Raw genomic sequence first — 23,582 nt, forward strand, 5'->3', positions numbered from 1 at the left:
CATTAATCAATTTTCATTTTACAAACATTATACAATTTAAAAACATACATTAACGCAACAACAATTTAGTTCTCACTCATAATCTATTACAGATTCATCCCAGTCAATTTTAGTTTACGCTTGATGTTGTTTAACCCTCCTCCGAAAATAGCCCAATCCTGATTTTAACAGCAGTGAAAACCCCTAAAATATAATTTGCTCAGCATTAAATTTGATAACATTTCATTTTATATGTTTATAGAAGTAGTATCAGGGTACCAAATATTAGGGTACAAATATTGTCTTATGAGAGTTTCTTTACCCTGTGGTTATGAAATCAGACAGTCATGATCAAAGTTAAGCGACACACAGCCTTTCCACCAACCCTTGTGTTTTGTCATAAAAAATACTAAACAACACAACAAAAATATGAAAACAACACAAGGGTTCAAACACAGCTCAAAAATGCATTACATAATGCGAGTAAAGTCAATATCTAAAATACGTTTAAACAGCTGGCTTCATCAAATGAAAGAGTCTGTGGCTATTAAAGCATGAAAATTATACTGAGGCACACATTATTTAAAAATGTTGGCATATGCAGTGATGAATGCCAACAATGTATCACACAAATCATTTATACATCACAATGTATAACCAAACTATATGCAACCTATAACATATGCTAAAACTGTGTAAGGTAATTGAAGTAATTGTTAGCTAGCTGTGTTTGTGAGTAGAAGTGAGGCAGTTATTTTTTATTATTATTTTATTGATTTCCTAAATTTCCTCACACAACTGCTCTGTGGGGCCTGCCGGGTCCAGCACACACACACACACACTCACACACACATACACACACACCCGGCTGTTTTTCAAAGAAGCACCATTATCCATTATGACCGAAACGGTCGAGTTTACATCAGCAATGAACCAGTAGACTTGAAGAGCACTTCAAATCTACTAAGCATTGAACTTTGTTAAAAAAAATAAAATAAAAAACGTACGTTGTGTTAGAACTTGCCTAATACAAACAATATTGTTATAAAAAAGCAAGAAGCTTGCTCTTCATTCAGAGCACGGTGGGAAGTGATAGCTTTGCCCTGAACCAATGCTCCTTGATATGAATCAATAATTTGTCTTTTGCTGTGGCAAATTCATATGTTTGGCCTTAAGCATGCCAGAGATTGACAGCTCATTGTACTTTCACCTATTTCAGGGTTTAGGGTTTGTAACACCTCTCCTCCCTGTATCACTACCAGACCATCTATGTTGCTTATAAGTCTGATGAAGAGATGTATTTTTCTGAAAATCCAAAATCTGGATTATATTTTTGTAAGTGGTAGGGCTGTGTAAATTCAGCAGTGACACTAAGCTCTAAAGCTTCTGTCCAGGGATGACCTCTTTACATTTAAGACGTGTTTTTGCAGAGTTTTGGGATAAATCTGTTGCCGTCAGATTCCCTACTCACAGATTCACGGATATTGTGATGAGTTCTGTCTGTCTCGATCATTAAAGTGACTTATCTGAAATTATAAAAGTAATGTGTTCTCTGAAGTGAGACAAAGACACCAAGGCACACATCAATATGGTGCCTGAATTTTAAGACTGAGACTCTCACATTAGAACTTCATTAAGTATCTTTGGTGTAGACATTTTACAAACTGCTCTCCGTTTGAAAATGTAGTTTCATCCCTGAATCTCAGTGGATGTAGCCTGCAGGCCTTTACATGCCGAGCATCTTTGAGAATATCTCAGATTCTGTTCCCTGCGCTGCTTTTTGCCCCCTTCTGACATGTAGCCCTGTGTGGTTTAGCCGTCTGCTGCAGCCCCTTCCAGTTTCCCTGACCTCTCTCTGTACCACGGAGCTTGCCTCATTGCTGTTCTCCGTTTTTGCTTTCTATTGAATAAATTCAAGTGCAGCTTAAACGTTTGCAGAAGCGATAAGGGTTTCGCTAATCCGATCGTTGGAAAAGTTTAACGAGTAATTGTCGATATGAAGAGTAGGGGGGGTCTATGATGCCCTGAAGATATTCCGTTCATTTGTTTTCTCAAGGTGACCTTCTTTTTAAAAAAGGGATCCGGGGTGATAGCACACATGTTCTTTTTGCAAACACAGTGGTGCATGCATGTGCACACTTTTCTGTAGCTGTTTCAACCAGAAAACTCACGGTTCCATTTTAGCTCAGTCATAAAAAGGTCGAAAAATACGTTTGTATGATTTCTCAAGGTATTTTAACCATGCAGATCTTTGATATACAAACATAAACATGTATTCATTAATTCACTTAAGCATAAAATACCGGATGGACAAAGTATGCAGATGGGAAAATATTAACTTTCAAAGCAGTCAGTGAAGTGTGTTGTCCTAACCTTGCAAAAATCTCAAAGCAGAAAGCTGATTAAACATTTGTTTAAAACATCACATGGGTAGATAATGCCAAAGATAATGTATTTGTAAGAGTTTGCAAGTATTTCATGCAAAGAATACATTTGCGGTATTTGTGACTAAACCTAGGTCAATTCATTGTTTGAAACACTTTAAACACCAAAATGCTGGTAATCCAAAGATTATCGTCAATTTGAAAAATAAACTTTGATTTTCACCAATAATGAGCAAATTATAAAAGAATTGTTTTGTACAAATGCACCGCCGCATGTTTTACTGAAATGTGATTTATCTGCAGGAGGGCTTTTTGTTGTATTATATCTATTTGAACCCAAGTCTGGTTGTTACTATGGTGGTTTATATGGTGGTTTCCCTGTACTGTATGGCTTCTTTTCTCTTTGCTGCATTTCCATTCTCTCCATTCTCCATTCTCTCTCTAGTCAACCAATCTGGACCATAACAATAACCAGTGTCCCTTTTTTAAATGTTCATCATATACATTTAGCTCCTCACCTTTAGATCCTTAATTGGCCACAGCCATAACACAAACATAAACTCAATAAATCTCAATGATGTCGTAGATTTCGGTGTAGGCACAAATTACGGTCAAATCTGTTTAAGTTTTCATATTGTCCTGGTAGAAAACAAAAACTAAATTCTCAAAAAAGCTCTCAATGACTTTGGAGGGTGTGGGATTATTTGTATCGATACAATTGAAATGCTCATAAAATGGCAAAGCCTAACAGTGAGGCGAACAAGAGGGAACTGGAAGTATAGTAAGTTGAATGCAAACTGCTCCCAGAAAGGTAGGGCTTTTGGACAACATGCAGTAGATAATGTCCAGATAATTAAAACAACAGATTCTGATTACTGATGAAAAGGCACCAATGTTGTGAATTTATTTTTCAAGAGCTCACTGCACTTGCAGATTAAGTTTAAGACGTTACAGGAGTATTTTATCCCTAGAAGCTAAAATGTGTATCTTTAGATTGATTAAACTGCTTTTATTAAATTGGATTCTGATAATTGAAATTATTTGACAGAGAATGCAACCATGTGAGACAAAAGCAAATTTCCGAAAGATAAGATGTGTTCCAATGATGTGTTCTTCTGCCTCAGCAAATTCAAGTTCATAGCCTCATTTGGGGAGCTGTGGCAATGGTTCTTCATTCACAAATTATGAATTAAATCTATCTCTCTAATTGGGTGTATTCTATTGAGTGCATGTAATTGTCTGAAAGACTGACCATTTTCATGATTATTTTCAATGTAATAATGTTACAAAGCAGCAATCTGGTTTCCAAAGTGATAATAAGTTCAGGGCGAGGGTTACTCTAAAATACGAATGAACATGTCTAATTGGGAGAAGGAAAGAGAGGCTGCTTTGAAAATAGCCCATCTACTGCTGTGCAGGCGAATGAAACGTGCACCTTATCAAAAGCATTCTCACTATTTGAGTTTTAAGTGAAGACTACATCATTCAATGTTAGCGACTGTCAATCACCATTGGGTGGGTCACTATTGACACCTTGACAGAAACCAGTGTCTGATGGATTAGTTTTATGTTTATCCAATGTCACTTTTCCAGCACAACATTTTTTGCATCAGGAGATGTACCAGGTGTGGTGAAATTCCTTCCTGTCAGTATGTAGCAAAAGGAATGTGTAGCTGTTGCATCCCATGAGGCCAAGCTGAAACTTTGATTTCAGTCTCGACTATTGTGCTAGTTTAACGTTTAATAAAGTCATTTATTTGTGTGTGTGATTGACACAACCTAGTCTAAACTTAAAACATGTATAAATTCATCTGAAATTCAAGTTTCCATGTCTGCTCTTAAAACAATCTTTTAAAGCAGAAAAAATACTTACAGTGAGACTGACTACAGATTAACAATAATCAGTCATTTTTGTTGAACTAATTCACACCAAATTTAAACACAAATTCAAAATCATAAAGTAATTGGCAATAATAATTTATTTCTGTGAAGAAACACATTCACACAGAATGTCATGAAACTAACTGGCAGCGCATTACAGAAATGCAAATGACCAGAATCCTTTTCACTTTGTGCCAATGGTGTCTGAAATGACAGAGGCATTCCTACCAGTTAGCAAAATGAGAACAGAATGTGGCCGAGCGGGCGGTCGAGGAGAAGGGAAAAGCCCCACGGTGAATATCAGAAGAGAGGGAGAGAAGTAATCAGACAGAGTAGTCTATACATCACTTCACATATCAGCAGTACACAAAGGAAATCATTCCTATTCTGGCTAATGGCAAAACACCTGTACTTTCAATCAAAGGTCTGATTGAAGGAGCTTGCTAGGTTTTCATTTCTCCTCCTTCTTATATATTTTTTGTGGTTCAAACTGTGCGATGTGCATTCGGTATATTTCTGATTGAAGGGGGAGTGATTGTTGGAGAACATTTTATCGTGTTTGACAAAGATTGAAGGTTCCCCTGAAATCGACGGGGCCGTTCCGGGCCTGGCTCTTTTTTTATTTCCGTATTTGTTTATGTTTTTCAGCGCGCGGCAGAGCCCGTGGGAGCCACGGCGGTTAATGAGCGGATGACGCCGCGGGCCCAGTGATGAGGGAGGATCAGACGTCACGCCAGGCGTCGCAGGAAACGCTGCAGCCGTTCGCCATGAATGGCGGAGCGAGGCCCGTCTCGAACCCTGAAATGCGACAGCCCAGTGGGAGGCATCGGAGACTCCGTGGTCATTTTAAAAAATCACAGGGGCTGACTTTTTTTTTTTGATTGGCTCATGAAATTCACCGATTGAGAGCTCATTTTTGCTCCACATCCATAATAGGATCCTTAAAGCCTAGCAGACCAAGCAAGCCCGTTCAAAGTATAAATGTTAAAAAAACTATAACTGTGGGTTTCTGGGTAAGTCATTTATATAAAAAAGGTTTTATGTAAGCTACTCAGCTGCAGTTAATAGGCTTTTCAGTCACACTGTGTATGTGCAAGAACTGTGTACAAATTATGATCATAATTCTAACCTTGAGTGACATAATATGTTTATCAAATTTGAAAATAGGATAGAATACAATTTTCCATGACATGTTCAATTATAAAGCATTGTATTTACTTTGAAGTGATTTGGAGTAAACATGTTTTATAAAATGCATTGCTTTATACATTACATTCATTGCAATAATGTACAGGTTCACAAACTAAAGAAATGTAAATGTATCTGATGATAAAGCAGGTAAAGATTCAAATGAATAAAGATAAAAAATGCTCAGATGCTGTGAAGATTTACTGAAGATGAATAATTGCTTCAACCGTATGCTCTTTTCATCCACGCCTATACAGAATATTGCTGAACGGTTTAAATGAAGATCTAGACGTAAAGCAGTCCCTGATGTAGGAACTCGGGTCGTTATGAGAGTGATTATTGGAAACTCCATCTCATATCACCACCCTAATTACTTAACTCTGTTATTGACCCATGAGGCTATGAGCAAGGTGCATGCGGATTTCCTTTAATATCTGTGTAAACTTCAAATATGACGGCTTGTGGCTTTGATTGTAAAGCCTTTTGTAAATGTTGATAGAAACATGATTCTTGTAATGAGGATTTTGTAATAAGCAGGGGGATTTCAGCATGTCTTTATATTTACTGCCAATATTGAACAGGTGCCATTAAAACTGAATTAATCTCTTGCTAGTTATGGCCTTTGTTATTATCATTATTATAATTTACTGTGTTCTTGATACAACACATACATTTTCTGTTATATTGAATTTGTATATACACATATTTGTATATATGTGTATAAAATAAAATAAAAAGTAAATAAAATTCTAACATTTATATTTCATCATGCACTGTAAAAAATTACTGTACAAATACGGCCAAATTCTAACAGTAATTTACAGTTTTTCTTAAGTACAGTAAAATACTGTAAAATGCAGCGCTTTTTTGGCGCCAAAAGCATGACTTGCCGTAAACAGCATGCAACTGTGCAATTTTACAACTATACAGTACAATACAGGTTGTTTGGGGTTTTTTTAACCAGAAGAAGGTTGATTTTGAGCCCGCCCAAATGCGCCCATAACTGTGGACTCACACCTGTATTTTTCCCATAGAGTTTTTTTCACCAACTTCGGTGAAGTTAAGTGATTTGTTTTGCTATTTATACAAAATGTGAAGAGTAGAAACTGCAGCCACGACGGAGAAAAGGCTTTCATCGTTGGAAGCCTCTTTAGTTCGGTGAGTAACTAAAATATTATTTCTGGAGACTGCACTTCACTGAGTAACGTTAGGCCTAACGAAAAACCCAACAGGTAACGCAGCTGGCTTGCTCACACTGTTTATTGTACTCAGTAAGCAGTAATGTTAACTGTATATTTCCGTTCATCTTCTTGAGGAAAATCACATGCATATGCTGCTTGCTTTTAGCTTTGGAATAAGATTCAGGTTCAGTTAGAATGTTTGGCGAATATTGTATATTGCAGATTTAGGCTACAATAAAACAGCCGGATAGCCAAGTACCGTTACTTCAGCTAAATAACGTTACCCGCAATTTCCAGTCTGGTTTACCAGCGTTAGCTTTTCCGGCCATTTCTTGAAGCACAGTGCTATTGTTAGCTAGCATAATAGAGCAAAATCAAAATATTTGACTGGTAATCTGTTCCCTCTGTTTCATGTTATTATCCTGTGATACGTCACACATATATGATCACTCCAGAACTGTAAAAATCTTTATCGCCTTTGATAACTACATCTATATTTACCCTATATACATGCACATTTCAATGCAAGTATGATCACTTTTGTATAGATGGTAACAAGGCTGCAAACAAAAACAATTGAATAAACTGAATAAACTTTCTGCTCAAATCAGAATGATCTGTCTTATGTATTTCAAGCATATAGTTTCATTTTTCTGCCAAAATGCAGCATATTTCCATCCACAATGATCAGAATTTTATTGGGTTTTGAACTGAAAGTTAACTGTTTTGAACAGAGTATCTAAATGTTTGCAAAATGTGCTGTATTTGTACAAACTTTTGCTGGTAGTGAACACTGACTGAGAGAGGTATTCATGAATTTTGGAAGAAGTGGTGATTGAATGCCTTTAGTATGAAAGCAATGCAAAAATATCCACAGTTTAGTTCACATAGTCTAATGATATGGTGAATGTGTTAAGTGTTTTGAAAAAGTGAACGTGGTATTGAGACAAGTACATTTCATTCCTAAAAAAATGTTGGTGAGCATTGGCTTTAATAAAGGCCATCTCTTGTCTGATCCATTTCTATGCTAGCAATTTTCAGGAGTTTTTAATTTGAAATGTCACTTTTTAAAATCATTGACTTGTTGAAGAAAATCATATTATCCTGCTGTACTTTAATTTTACAGTAATACACAGTATAATGGAAACCAAACAGCTGACCGTATCCTACTGTAAAGCTTAAACAATATTACTAATAGTTTACAGTAGGTACACTGTAATGCAAATCGTATATACAGCACATTACTGTATATTTACAGCAATAACCTATTAGTTTACAGTAGGTACACTGTATTGCAAAGCTTATAAACAGAACATTACTGTATATTTTTACAGTACTAAATTGTTAAATTACAGTAAGTACACTAGAACAACTGTAGAGTACTGTAATACATTTTACAGTAATTAACTGTTGAAATAAATTACGGTAGAGGCACTGTAAAAAAACAGAAGAATACTCACGAATTTAGCTGCCAGTATTTTACTGTAATTTTACAGGATTTTTTTTTACAGTGTGTTAAAATTCTAGCCATTGTTAACCTTTTCTTTTATGCCTTTTGGTGTAGTGTTGCTAAGAAAAAAAAAATGTTGGCACATCTTTTGTTGTCAGAGTAGAGATCCAGTATATGATTTGCCATTTCGTTTTAATTCAGGGGAGAGAATAATTGCTGGTCTATGATCAGGGTAATAATACATGAGTTATATTTGCAGATCGAGTTGGAAGAAGACTTGGGAGTAAAAGTTGATGAAACCCTTTCTGGTTCTTGACTGTGCTGTAACAGTAAAAAAATAAAAATAAAATACATAGCCACATCACAAGGAAGTTATACTGACCTTATACAATACCTTTGTCAGACCACACTTCGAGTAGTATGCACAGTTCTGGGGGACCATTCTACAGGAAATAAAAGGTTATAAGAAGGGCAACAAAATTGATTCCATGTATAAAAGATGGAAGTTATGAGAAAATAATTAAGATGATTAAACACTTCAAGCTTAGTAGAAGGAGGCTTCAGGGATATTTGTTTGAGACTTTTAAACTCATTAAAGGGATTAACAGAGTGAACCACTGTACAGGCGATTCTTTTGGGTAGCAGGTTGAAGGGGCCTAACAGTAAATTAGCAGAGGATAAATAGCTTGCCAGGATATGGGGAGGACATAAGACTGGTAGATAAGATTGGCAGCAATAAGGGAAATCATAGTTAACATTGAAATGTAATGCTGAATATTTTAGACAGCTTTCGTGTAAGAACTTTACACAAATTTACTGTTGGAGGGACATACAAAGTTTCTACCAATTTCCTACACGATTGTAGGTCAAACACATACTCTTAACACACAGGGAAAAAAAAGTTTTTAAGAAGTCAAGCGATACCACTATTGTAAAAATGAGATCTGATTGGAATTATTCCATGTATTAATCAGTTCATTAGCAAAACAAGGGCTGCTCCTTTGAGGATTTTCTCGGAACAGCTTAGATGCACATTTCATAAAGAAAAGGCTGGTTAATTAAGTTTGTCGTCTCAAGAAGCATACTGATTTCAGTCCTGAAATACAATTATAATTGCAAATAAAGTAAAGCCTTCAATTAATTATGTTGCTTTTCTGATTTAAAAAGCGTTTTCCTTAAAGGGGAGGGGTGCAGATGCAGTGTTTTTGTAACAATACCCTGTTTTTTATTTCCCTGCTATTAGTAGAGATGCACAGGGTTTTTGTGTAGTTTAATAGGAGTTCCCCTCTTGCTTTGCAGTTTCCATGGGAGAACAACGCTGAATTCCCAGATGTGGGATCCAGACAATAGTGTAAGCCTTGCACAGCTGTTTCAAGCCCCTTTTGGTTTTGTAACCTAATTACTGCTTGCTTTTTACCATCTGCAATTGTACCATAGTCATCCAATTCTGTGTTTTTCCTTCATGGTACATGGTATTTGTCACAAGTTATTTATTTTACATTCTGAAAACCACATTCATTAAACATTTAGAAAGTTGATTCAAATCCAAGCCAGCTTGTTGAAGTCATTACATGCCCTGAGAAAGATACATATTTTCCTTTTTCATCTTTAGCCATGGTTCATAATGAAGCACTGCCTGAGAGACGTGAGCTTATTTTTGCACTGGGATATTCAAGGCAGTCTGTTTAGTGGCAAGGGCTTTTAAAACTGAAATTACTCTTCACATTGGATGACCATGAAGTCTTGAAATGAAATGAGTTTTTGTGTGTAATGACATCCTCTCTAGTTATTTTCCAGGACACAGTGTCTGGAATCTGTCAATTGCTCTGATGTGAAAATTGGTAATAATCCTTTGTCGGGTTTTAGTCTACCTTCTGATAAGGTTTTGTTCATATAATAATGCTTAATTTATATATTACGGACATGTTGGTTATGTGTAACAATCTTGTTATGGCCATTAGCCAGTGAAGGTTTTTCTTTTTTTCTTTTTTGAGTTGTGTACACTATTTATTTGCTGGATATTATTTAGCCTTCGGCCAATAAGTGGTTATATATAAACCTGAGAGCATTTCAGATGACAATTCAAGCTTGTTGCAATTAAGATCAAATGTAAATGATTATTTTGGTTTGAGCTATTTTCCATGACACATGAGAAGAAAGGAAAGAAGTACCAGCGCCATATGAAAGCTGTGTGTGTGTGCGTGTGTGTATATATACACTCAGTGAGCTGCTTTTTAATGCATAAAAACATGCAAATGATATAAATATGAACGCAACAATAATAATGTTGAGGACTCAACCACAAGCGGGCAAGCTGGATAGGGTTTAAGCTAAATAAGAGGTTAAACCTGAGATAGGTATTTGTGAGATCACTCCACAGCACCAGTTTTGTGGTTTATTTTTTAATTAATTTGATTTATCCTTCGGTTCATCTCACCAGCATTAGAAAAGGAAAATGGCAATGAAAAGCAGCGGGGATGGCCGGCTGAAAAGTATTCCTATTTACAGACTCTAGGAACATACCATTGCAAATAAGCTTTTTTGTTTATTTATTTATTTTGATCTTAACCACAAATCCATGAATTATCCTATATCAGTATATAACCTAAAACCGATCCAATATCTGCAGATATATAAAATATCCTTCATTGGATGCCAAAATAAATAATCACATTTTAAAACATGAAAGGTGAAGTCTCTTGACTTTGGACACTGTGAAGTTTGGTCCAGTGGAGGGCTGGATTGAACAGTGGCCATGCCTGCTGGCGGAGAGAGCACACACACACAGGCTGCGTTAATTACTCAGCCCAGGTTCGTAAAGTGTGCTCATCGCCACAGGTCATGGCCGGGACTAAGAGATCACTCCGAGAGAGCCAGGGTTCTGTTGTGCGTTTTATTTCATTCATCATTCAGTTCAGATCGTCACTCAGCCCGAAAGAGTAAGATGCCACTAGCTGAAAAGCTTTCGCTTGGTTTTACTTTCTTTTGCCTTTTTTATTTTCATTTATTGTGTTCGTTTTTTATTTTTGCCTTGGACCCATGATGGGGAAAGGAGAAGACTTTACATTGTGTTGTTGGCTCTCTCTCTCTCTCTCTCTCTCTCTCTCGCTCTCTCTCTCTCTCTCTCTCTCTCTCTCTCTCTCTCTCCATGCAGCAAACAATGGCGAACGTCCCTGGAGTGCCGCATCTCCCTCCCAGGGGAATCGCACAGCGTGTGACCATCACATCTGACTTTTAGTTGTCCTCATGTACTTTTTTTTCTCATTGTTTTTCGATACATAAGGCAAAGAAAATGTGTCAGCTTCCCTGAAGAATTTCTGTGAAGGAATTATCTGTATCCGGCATTCTGTCAAGGATTATTGAACATATGAATGAGAATTACAATAGAATTTTCCAACTGCTTCTTTGCTTTTGAAACTCCCAATATTTTAAAACAATGTGCATTGTTACTGAGTGTCCAAACTGAGGATTCCTACATAAAAATGAATGAGTTCCATTTCCCTTGATGTGCTGTACAATATACAGTAGATGTGTATATTAAGTATATTATACAGTAGATATGCATTTATATGCAATATTTTACTGAGAAACCCAGGTCCACCACATATGGCCTGATATGTTTATATGCTTTTTTTATACAACAGATAGGTCCAGTCAGGCTAAATTGAATGTTCACACATCTTTTACAGTTTTTTTACAATCGTTTTCACACTTGTCTCAATACCATGTCCTCTTTTCAAAACTCTTCACACAGTGTGCTTTTGAAACACATACCTGAGCACATCAGTTAACCTTTGGTGAAAAATGCACTTCAACCACCAAAACACTTAATATTTCACCCAAAAGTGACTCATGCTGCCATAACTATAGCATATGCTTTCTCCCATAAGACTACTTTGTCACTCAATGTTCAATGAACTACAAAACACAAACAACTTGGAGCATTGCTAAATACATATATTATGTGTTTCCCTTTCCTCTATTTTTGCATCCACAAATATTTCAAGCCAAGCAGCTAAAGAAACTTTTGATCTGTTGGTTTGCCTCTCACAATAGATGTCTGACTGAGTGTGGTAAATTTACAGTAAACTGTAAATTAATGAATGTTTTACTATATTGGAAACCAAGAATATCAATTTTTACTGTGTAATGTAAAACAATTCATGATAAAGAAACAAATCACAAAAGCAACAGTATTCTTCAGAGGGTTTACAGTATTGTGACGTTTGTTCTCACAGTGCAATATACTGAATTCAGAAAAGAAAAATACAATACAATCAATTACTCAAAATACATTACAATCAATGAAAAATACATACCAAAAAGCAATATTTTCACTATATACAGTAATTTGCACATATATTGTCTGCCTATCAGTATCAGAAGTCTACTGTTGGCCTGGCCCATCCATCCTGTCCTCTGCATTTGGCCATAGATTTTCATCAACATCACTCAGAATGTTATCTCTTGCTATACAACGAGGAAAACATCTATTTGCGTACCTTATCCAGCCCTGGATGTGTTCCACTGTTATGTCCATACACCCAGCAGCCATTGCATCTAGAAGTCACATCTGTTCATGTGGATGGTGGTCCTAAACCTTCACATATACCTTCATAAACTTCATATTGGTACCTGAGTTCCTTGAAACCCTCAAAGTTCCTGTCAAAGGGGACAGTGTACAACTGTTTCATCCTGATCTGATGTTTCTGTAGCACTCTTGAAATGGTAGTAGTGCTTACACTGTCAATGTTTGGAAATATGTTGTTGTCTGCGATTATGTTGTTGCATATTTCTCTTAGCCTGATGCTGTTGTTGACAATGACCATCCCAACTAGTGTATCCTCCTGTTGAGGCATAAGCATTATTCCCCTTCCCCCTGTAAGACTGTGTGAGGTAACCGCTGGGTCCTGTAGTGAGTCAAAGACAAATGTGCACTGATACATCTGCTTTTTCTGGAGACTTCTCAAATCACAGTACAGCTGTAATATACACATCAATTGAATTCCTTCAGTCAGAATGCTGTAAATACTGTATAGTACCTGTTGGTTTGCCTGAAAATCCTCACTACTGAAGGCACTGTGGATCTAGGCAAGTTTGGTTAAACCCTCAACCTGCTTCCCTCAGGGACAGACCATGATTTACCACATGATCAATGACTGTGGCTCTGATTTCATCAGACACAACTGTTCTTTCTGCAATGTCTTCTTTCTCTGCCTCTGGCTGCATCCATTTTCCCCACCAAGGCTAAAGAATGCAAATGCCAAGCCCCTTTTGTATATGTGGTAATGAGGCACAAACAACAAACACCTGGGTAGGTTGCTCACTGAAATGACAGCCAGGTGTTTCAACAGTACATATACAACAGTAATAGTGGAAAAATCTCTTCAGTGACAAGTACATCTATATGTACCCTATATAAATGCACATTTCAATGCAAGTATGATCACTTTTGTATAGATGGTAACAAGGCTGCAAACAAAAAAATTTAATAAACTGAATAAACTTTCGGGCGGCACGGATGGTGCAGTGGGTAGCACTGCCGCCTCACAGCAAGGAGGTCCTGGGTTCGAATCCCCGTCGGCCGGGGCCTCTCTGTGCGGAGTTTGCATGTTCTCCCCGTGTCTGCGTGGGTTTCCTCCGGGTACTCCGGTTTCCTCCCACAGTCCAAAGACATGCAGGTTAGGCCGATTGGAGAGTCTAAATTGCCCGTAGGCATGAGTGTGTGAGTGAATGGTGCGTGTGCCCTGCGATGGACTGGCGACCTGTCCAGGGTGTATTCCTGCCTTTCGCCCAATGAATGCTGGGATAGGCTCCAGCCCCCTGCGACCCTGATCAGGATAAGCGGGTTCAGATAATGGATGGATGGATGAATAAACTTTCTGCTCAAATCAGAATGAGCTGTCTTTCAAGCATATAGTTTCATTTTTCTGCCAAAATGCAGCATATTTCCTTTCACAGTGATCAGAATTTTATTGGGTTTTGAACTGAACTGTTTTGAACAGAGTATCTATATGTCTGCAAAATTTGCTGTAGTTGTACAAACTTTTGCTGGTAGCGAACACTGACTGAGAGAGGTATTCATGAATTTTGGAAGAAGTGGTGATTGAATGCTTTTAGTATGAAAGCAATGCAAAAATCTGCACAGTTTAGTTCACATAGTCTAATGATATGGTGAATGTGTTAAGTGTTTTGAAAAAGTGGACATGGTATTGAGACAAGTGTGAAAACGATTGTAAAAAAACTGTAATATTACTCCATGTTTGTAGATAACCATTATCTACTTTGTAACCAAAATGAACGTAACTTAACGTTATCATCATCTCGTCGCTAGTACAAATAAACATCAAAAAGGCATAAACTCTTGTGGCTTGCAAGCTAACTAGCTGGCGAGTTTCACAGAACACCGTTATAGTTTACCAACATTGCATTGAAACCACCTGGCACTACTTACTAGTATGGGGGAACTACTTTCTTGTAAATTATTCTTGAAATGAAATAGTTAAAAAAACCTTTTAATTGGATTGTGTCTGTACTATCTATATTATTATGTTTGGTAACTGTTTTCTAAAAGTTTTATAAGGGGGTTGCCCCTTGGCTGTGATAAAATGTCTATATACCATTGCCTGTTGTGAGTTATTGCTTAAATATACAATTTTATAAAAACTGTATTAATACATTTGTATAATAAAGATGTACAGATGTATAATACAAACAAATATAATCATTGCAGTGACATTTTCAATGCTCAATCAACTGTTAAAGCTTTGAACTACCAGAGTTAAATTAGCTTTGAACAATTTGCAGTGTACGTGTGCTGTCCTTGTTGGATATGGTGAGCGTCTTTGTCCTCTGTGCTTTGCGTCCTGTTCTTTATTATGATACGACATCACAAAAAAGGGGCTGTGCTAAATGTTGTGTGACATTTCACTTCCTCACTCAAGCACACAAGAGAAAAATCCTGGAAGACACACAAGCTGCACTGCACCCTGGGTGGCCATTTTTGAACTGTGCCTGTGAAACAATCCAGGCGCTACTGTTGCACCTGATTGGCCAGCATTTGCGCATATATTAACTCGCTGTTGAGTGCATAGTTGTCACCAGCTGTGTTGTCAGGCCTGATAGGTGAGGCTATCTTACCAGAGTCCCATGAATCCCCGAGCCACTTAGTCTGTCACAAGGCCTCTTGGGATAGCGGCTGTATTTCTGACAGCTTCAAAAAATGGCCCGCCTAGTGCCATGGATCACAAGGTACATCATGCTTCTCTCCACTAATAATCATCTACAAGTGAGACTGTAACAGCTTGCAAGGTTTCCTCCGCTGAATGTGAGCTGTATTCAAAATGATTCAGATTCAAAAATGTCCAAATGGTTTGTTGTCTACCCTTTTTATGTTTTTGCCCTTTCCTTTTCAGTAACTTATTTGTTCTTTGTCAGATACATCAGCCCAACTGCAGGAGATTCTAATCACGCAAAAAAAATGCAGCTAAAAAAGAAACAGGACTGTCAAATGTTTCTTCAGCTCAGATTGTTCACTTTTTTACTCAGGTTTTGTCTAGGTCATAGTCATCCTGGAGTACAGTCATCTTTTCTTGAGTGCCACACAGTCCTAGAAAGTCACAGTGTCAGATAGTTTTTGGTGTTTTTCAGCAGTAGTGAACCATTTAAGTCGTTCATTGGCTACAGTCCTCACACCTTATTCCCAAGGGTGTAATTGGCTATTGAGTGAAAGGAAATCAGAAATATCTACAGACACGGTGACCCTCCAGGACTTAACTTTGACATCCCTGTCTTATCCAATCCCTCACACTTGCTCATTGTTTAAATACAGTATGCATGTGGTGTTCTGCATATGTGTATGTGCATGGTTATGTGTACTTTACCTCAATGTGTGCCACTGGTTGTGTCTGTTCGATGTGATCCCTAGGACAAGGCTCTACAATCCGTAATGTGCTGGTTTTCTTTGTTGTACCGCACCTACGATTATTAATCAGCACTTGAGTTAACCTCACCTGGTTTCTTCGGCCTGAATTGTTTACCGATTTTAAAGCAAAACTAAAAACACCGGTGACTGTGGCTTTCCAGAACCAGGGCTGAAGACTTCTGCTGTAGGTTTAACTTCTTCTGCACATAATGAAAAGGTTACACCTCCCCACTGAAAATAGTATCAACATCAGTCATGCTTCCCAATGGCTTTCTCTGGCCTGGGAGCCACATGTGGGTGGACTTCATGGAAAATCAGGCTTCTGCTGCTACTGGTGGATGAATGGGAGGCAGTCTTCCCCCTGCACCATGTAGAAAACCAATCTTTCATATGAAGCATTAAACCGAAGTCCCGTGGCGTTTTCCCCAGTGAGTAGGGCATAGACCTCAGTGCCATAGCCAAATTTTCAATTTAGCAATATGCATGCCATAATTGAATTGGCTAGATACGCCCTTTCCACTATCGTTTCTGTTGTGACGGAGAAAAAAAAGGCGCAACAATGGCTTCTGTGCATCATCCAGTTGGAAGTGCACTTGTTTTGTTCCTAGCAGCACATTTTATTTGTTTTGTTTGTTGTGTAACATGAAGTAAATGGAAAAGAGAATTTAACGTTATCACTATTCACTAAACACCTTGTGACATGCATTTGTAGTGCAATCCATCATAATATTCAGATAAGGGAGAAGAGGTGGGGAACATGACATAACTTAACTGATTACACCCCGTAAAATATACAGTTCTGTGCTGCAAAGGTATGCCCCAGTAAAAGTGTACTTTTTTCACGTGGCATTGCAGACACTAACAAAGACGAAGCACCCAAGAGCTGATCTGCCTGCGTACATAGAAACAGTAATGCGAGAACAAGTTTACCTCTTCTCACAACTGCTGAACTGGAATTACAGTCAAGAGTATATTAACTAATTAAAAGCCATATTCTGAAATCTCAACATGTGTTTACCCAAACCCAATAAACTAGGCAATATATTAGGCATCATTCTTATCTGTCCATCTGTTCAAGAGTACTTCCTTTCTACTTTATTATTTTGCATTCTGTGTTAGAATGTACATTGTTTTCCTCTTGCACTCCTTTTATACCACTAGTTTTCAGGAGTTCATGACTGACTAGGTGCTTTCTTTTATCATTCTCATTGCTCATGGAATCGTTAGCAGACAGGACTAGATCACCTGTAGAGCACCTGGTTCAGAGGTTCTAGTGTACATGCCGGCTGATAATGCTCACTGTCTTTGTTAATTGTGATCTTTGAATTGTATTTAAAATACTATTTATACGGACTGCTACCTTCTTGCTGGGTCCCTATTGAATATATTTTATTTTCAATGAGATGCACTTGGTGAATTGGCTTTTGCATCAATCAGGGGATGTGTTTGTTTTAGAGGTTGTCTACTGTGAAGCATCGATTGGTTGGTTGGTTGATTTATTGATTGATTAATTGAAATGTATCACCATCTGTTTACAACAAATGCCATTCAAATGCCATTCACTGCCTTTTTCAGGCCTGTTCCAATTGAACATTTCACTGCTGTCTCTGTCTGCATTTGCGTGGTTCAGATTCTCCAGATAAATACTGCATCCTGATTGGTGCTTGCCATGGCTTAAACAGATGAAAAGCCTACTGGATGTGATACAGTTTGAATTGATACATGTGTTCTCAACACAACTGCTTTGCGACATGAAGGGGCTTGTGGGGGTAGGATAGGGATAGCTTCACAGAGACAACAATAAAATGCCTAAAGCTAGCCTCAGGCAATCAGAGACTGAGAGAGACAGATAGAGAGGGTGGAAGAATAACAAAAATTCTGCAACCTTTCCATTGCAGAAAGCGAAACACAAATAACGATTTGGGACACGGTTTCTTAAAGAACTGCATGCTCTCTTTCTCTTCCGCTCAATATGTCAGGAGGAATTTTATAATTAATTCTCATCCAAGCCCAGAGCGCCACACTGATATCCTTGCTGCTCAAATTTCAATAAGGGCCAAAGGATTTGTGTTTTTTTTCAAGCTCTACGGAAAAGATGAAAGGAAATGACAGGTACCTACAAGGCGTTGCTGTCCAATATGGCGCTGCCATTTTAGGGTCTCCACATTGATGTCCAAGGACCGAGTATGTGTCACAGTTTAGGAGATTTCAAAAGAAAAGTGAATGCACCAACCCCCCTTCCCCCCTGCGCACACACATTTCTTTGTGAACAGTGAGACATATGTCTGTAGTAATGTCATGTATTCCTCATTGTCTCTGTCAGTTGCCATAAAACCTCAACATTGTAATTCTGGAAACCTGACCCGTGATATTTCCCCAAAAGATGAGAGTACATTGGCTAGTGTCATTTGTCACATTTCATATTCAGAGTCTAAATATAATATAAAGCTTAGCATAAATGTTCATCTACATGTTTGTCTACGATTATACGATTTATATTATTGTTAAAGAAACCAATGTTGATGGAAATATATAGATGCCCTGTATGTTTGAAAGCATGGTGATTTCATATTGGGATGAAAGTTGTATATTGTAAGGTGCTATGTGCAGTAAATAAAGGTGATTACTTTAATGGCACTGTCTGACGTTAAGTTTGTAACAGGCATCCTGAAACTGCAATGACTGGGCGGAGCACCCTCTGAGCTGCCAGTAGATATTATGCATCTCCTGAATTCCTCCCTAATCTTTGGCAGCTTTTAAAAAAGAAAAATCTCTAATAAAGAATGAATAAATAGAATTAAATGTGCAACCAATCTCACCAAACCACTCCCGTTGGCACTACTTGAGAGTGTGAGGTCCATCAAAACTATTAGAAAAAAGGATTCTTAATGACAGTGTGTGATGACTCCATTGAAACTATTAGACAAAGTCCTGTTGATGACAATGTGTGAAACTAAGCTATAATCAAGACTACTAATTACAGAATAATTGAGAGATAAAATGTGGATAATTTGTACTAAATTACCATAAAAGCCTGCAGAAGGAGCCAACAGTGAAGTTCATTTTGCTAAGACCTACTTTAGTTTAGATTAACTGAGTAAATTGTACACTGCACTTTACACTTTGCCAGGGTGTGCACTTGCCAATTTACCATTTCACAAAAGTGAATGGATGCACAAAGCCCTTTGTGTTTCAACATATGGATGAAATGCTGGCTATAATTATTTGTTTCTATATCATTCTATTGTTCTTTTATCATCTATAGTGCTTTTATAATTGTGCTTGAATTGTTCTGTTTACAGTAACATACCAGAATGTCATTAAAAAATAATAGCACTTGTTTTTAATGCCAGGTTTTTGCCGTCTAATATCCCAGAACATGCCTAAACACAACAAATAGGAGACAGGAGATAGTGGGTATTACAATGAGTAATAACACATAACATAACATTAAATACATCACTACGCTAGAAGATGTAGTGTAGTGTGAAAAGTCAGATAGTGTACTGTATACCAGGCTGAAGATGGTGAAAAAGGAGTAATTAAGACCTGCGAGCTGATATCATGCTGCAAAATGCAGTCAAAAGGGACTGAATTTATGAAAGCTCAGATATGTGGTTGCAATGAATCATTTGCAGTGTTGTTACATTTTGAAGTTCTTTGTTGTTGCTGTTGTTCAGACTCAACCAGTCAAGCCTGCTTGGGAAAATTAATTGCTTGTTCAAACAATGTAGTTTCAAACTTTTGAGTTAAATGTGAGAGTGAACAAAAGCGAACAGTGACATTTCTGCATAGTCTGCAGTTGCACGATCAGAGAGGATGAAGGCTAGTTTGTGAGGATCAGGAGGTTAAGGCCACAGCTGCTGTGCTAATGAACCATGTACTTAACCTAGTCTTAGCATAAATAAGCAGCAGCATGCCATACTCAGCAACTGAGTCTCCAAAGGGCAGGAAGAGAAAAAACGAAATAACAGCAACAGCAAAGACTTAAAGGAAGTTTAAGAACTATATGTAAAAAATAAATAAAAAGATAGCTTTGAGAATAGTATTGAAAGCACAACAGCAACAATGAAATGAATGATATAAACAACAAAAAACAGCACAATAAGAAGGAATTGTGCAAAGAATAACAAAAAAAGGAAAAATAACAAGAAATATCACCAGCAACAGCCACAATAATATTGTCATCTCATTGTCCTGCTACTGTATTTGGTTAATTAGATTTCTTTGCCTTTTGCACAAACTAGTGGTGAGCACTGGAAATAATAATCGAAAATGACCTCCCATGCGGCATTTAGTCAGGAAGTATGTGCTCATGGCAGAACATCTCTGCACTTGATCTGTTCATTCCAGCAAATATCCGCAAACATCTCATGCCTTTCGTTGCATTGTTGGTATGTAATCATATGTTTTATTTTCATCTACCATTTTAATTCATTATTTCTGAGAAATACAGTACTGTGCAGAAATCTTAGGCACCCTAGACTTTATTATATATAAGTTTGTTTTTTTAGTATAAAAGAACACATTGGAGATTTCCAAATATCCATTTTCCAAAATATTTAATTTTAGAGACATTTTTGTATTTAATTTTAAAAAGTAACATATTGCTTCAAGCAAATTACTACTTTTTACATAAAAACGTAATCAAGGCTCTCTGAGATCAGAAGCAAGGAGCCAACCAAAGTCTGCAGAAGAACTGTGGCAAGTTCTCCAACATGCTTGGAACAACCTCCCTGCTGATTGTCTTATAGAACTGCAGGACAGCGTTGGCTATCTCAGAGAAATGATGCAGTCTTAATGCTGAAGGGTGGTCACAAAAAATATTGATTTGATTCAACTAGTCTGCCAAATTGCTAAAATGTAATGTAAAATGTATAGTACATTTATTTAGGACCTTTCATTGAATTATTTTTTAAAGAATCTTATCTGTGCTGAATGTTATACAGGTGCCTAAGACTTTTGCACAGTACTGTAAATATGCACTAACAATGAGCAACTTGTTACAATATATTGTTAATATATATTGTTATATATTGTAAGTAAAAAAAGGCAATGTAGTTCATGGTGTATTTACTGTTTACTTACAAGCATTCACAATAAGCACACTTGTGTTATGCTTTGTTTCCAGTTTCCATCATTAAACCTGCGTGGACAACAGATAACTGTCTCCAGAGTCTTGATGGAGGGAAGGTGTTTAGCTGACTGCCAAGTTATATACAACACATATTCTGAGTGCAGCACACTCATGGCAGCCTGCCTGTCAATCAGATTACTGCACAGTACCAATAACAAGAATGCTCAAGGTTTCAAAATGTTCAAGGTGAGCTTCTGGCCTTAAGACAGCGGCTTAGCTTGAACTTTGTTCACTGTGATTTGATTGCGTCTGGAAATGTATACATTACGTTACATTACAGTCATTTAGCAGATACTCTTATCCATAGCAACGTACAATAAAGTGCAAATCTAGATGTATATGAAGCACTAAATATGAATAATTACCAAAAAATGCACATGAAATTCAAAAATACAAACACACTTAAAATGTTCAATTTGGGCCTCCACCATGCAAATTCACTGTAGTATTGCTAGCCAGCTATTCAATCCACAGATCATGGAGATAACAGAGCCGGCTGCTGTTGCAATAATGCATACATGCATGGACAATATGTGGTTGAATAGTATATTTTATATAAAATAAAAATATTTAAGAAGTAAATCATTTTAAGAGTATGGGTGATGTCATCTTGACCCCGTGAGCAATATAATTGCCAGTACTTAACTTCCTACTTATGTCTGAATTGACTTTCTTTTCAGCAATTAGAAAGAGGAGTTTTGACTTCTGAGACCTTTGCTAATTTCTCTTTCCACATCGCTTGCAATTTATTTGTTGACATGAAGAGGCTTTCCAAAAAATGTGAACAGATTTCAGCAAAACAGCATTAACAAAATAATCATGAGAATAAAACAGTCAGGGTCTTTAACTGTGTGAAAGCAAACCATGCAGACTACACAGTACCATCTATAACAGCAACGAGAACCTGTGCTGGAATCTTTCGGCACAAGATAAGGCATTGAATTCATCATGTTTTAGCTTCATGTTGGACTTTAATTATAGATAAGAGACTCACCACAAAGAAACAGATGTGTGCATGTACTGTATGTGTGTGCACTGCAAGAAGAGCCCAGATGTGCTTGTGTGCGTGAATTTCATGTGTGTGCGTGTGACTTCCTCAACTCTAATGGCAGACTAGATGTGCCAGATTGCATGTATGTGAATGTTCTTCACATTTAACGACTTGCAGCAAAAATGGCACTCATCAAAATCTAGCGCCAATGAGAGCAACACCTGTCCTAGCATCCATCATCCCAGAGGTTCAGAACTGCTGATCACACTCATATCGAGCAGCAAAACCATGCATAGCGCCCGTCTCCCAGAGCTTCAGCACCATCTCACCCAGCTCTGCCATTTTGTAGATCAGTGAAGCTGCAGCAAATAGACAAATCATGCACACCTGCCCGTGTTTACCCATCAGAGACAAATATAAGGCTCTGTATACCATCACACCTGTCCATGGTTACCCATCAGAGACAAATATAAGGCTGTCTATCCCATCACACCTGTCCATGGTTACCCATCAGAGACAAATATAAGGCTGTCTATCCCATCACACCTGTCCATGGTTACCCATCAGGGACAAATATAAGGCTGTCTATCCCATCACACCTGTCCATGGTTACCCATCAGAGACAAATATAAGGCTGTCTATCCCATCACACCTGTCCATGGTTACCCATCAGGGACAAATATAAGGCTGTCTATCCCATCACACCTGTCCATGGTTACCCATCAGAGACAAATATAAGGCTGTCTATCCCATCACACCTGTCCATGGTTACCCATCAGAGACAAATATAAGGCTGTCTATCCCATCACACCTGTCTATGGTTACCCATCAGAGACAAGTATAAGGCTGTCTATCCCATCACACCTGTCCATGGTTACCCATCAGAGACAAATATAAGGCTGTCTATCCCATCACACCTGTCTATGGTTACCCATCAGAGACAAGTATAAGGCTGTCTATCCCATCACACCTGCCCATGGTTACCCATCAGAGATAGATGTCTGCAGTCCCCCCCCCCCCCCTTCAGTTCCTCTGGAGCTGGGGTGAGGAGAAGGCTGGTGTGAACACAGAGACAGAAATCAGACAAAGCATAGTGGAAGTGCTATTTAATTATTTCAATCCCACAATTTGTCATCTCTGTTTGCTCAGTGCTTTCACACTGACTTCTATGACTGAATTGCACTTGGCATTTGTAATATTCTAAGCTCTTTCCAAAAAAGAAAAAAAAAATCAATTTAACAAAGATTCACATGTTTGTGGGTGATCAGACGGCCAAACACTGTGTTCAATTTCATTGACTTATTAGAGAACCACGGACCAGTTTTGTTTCCCCTTGCCAAGTGAAAGTTAGAGTACTTAAAAGTTGGCAAGTAATATCATGGTTTCAGATTGCTTTTCATTTTTATTTCCATCTATTGTTTGATAAACGATGGACACTGTTTACACTACAGCAGCTCCCTACTTTGC

The sequence above is a fragment of the Conger conger genome, chromosome 17, assembly GCF_963514075.1.
Source record: "Conger conger chromosome 17, fConCon1.1, whole genome shotgun sequence".
Lineage (NCBI taxonomy): Eukaryota > Metazoa > Chordata > Actinopteri > Anguilliformes > Congridae > Conger > Conger conger.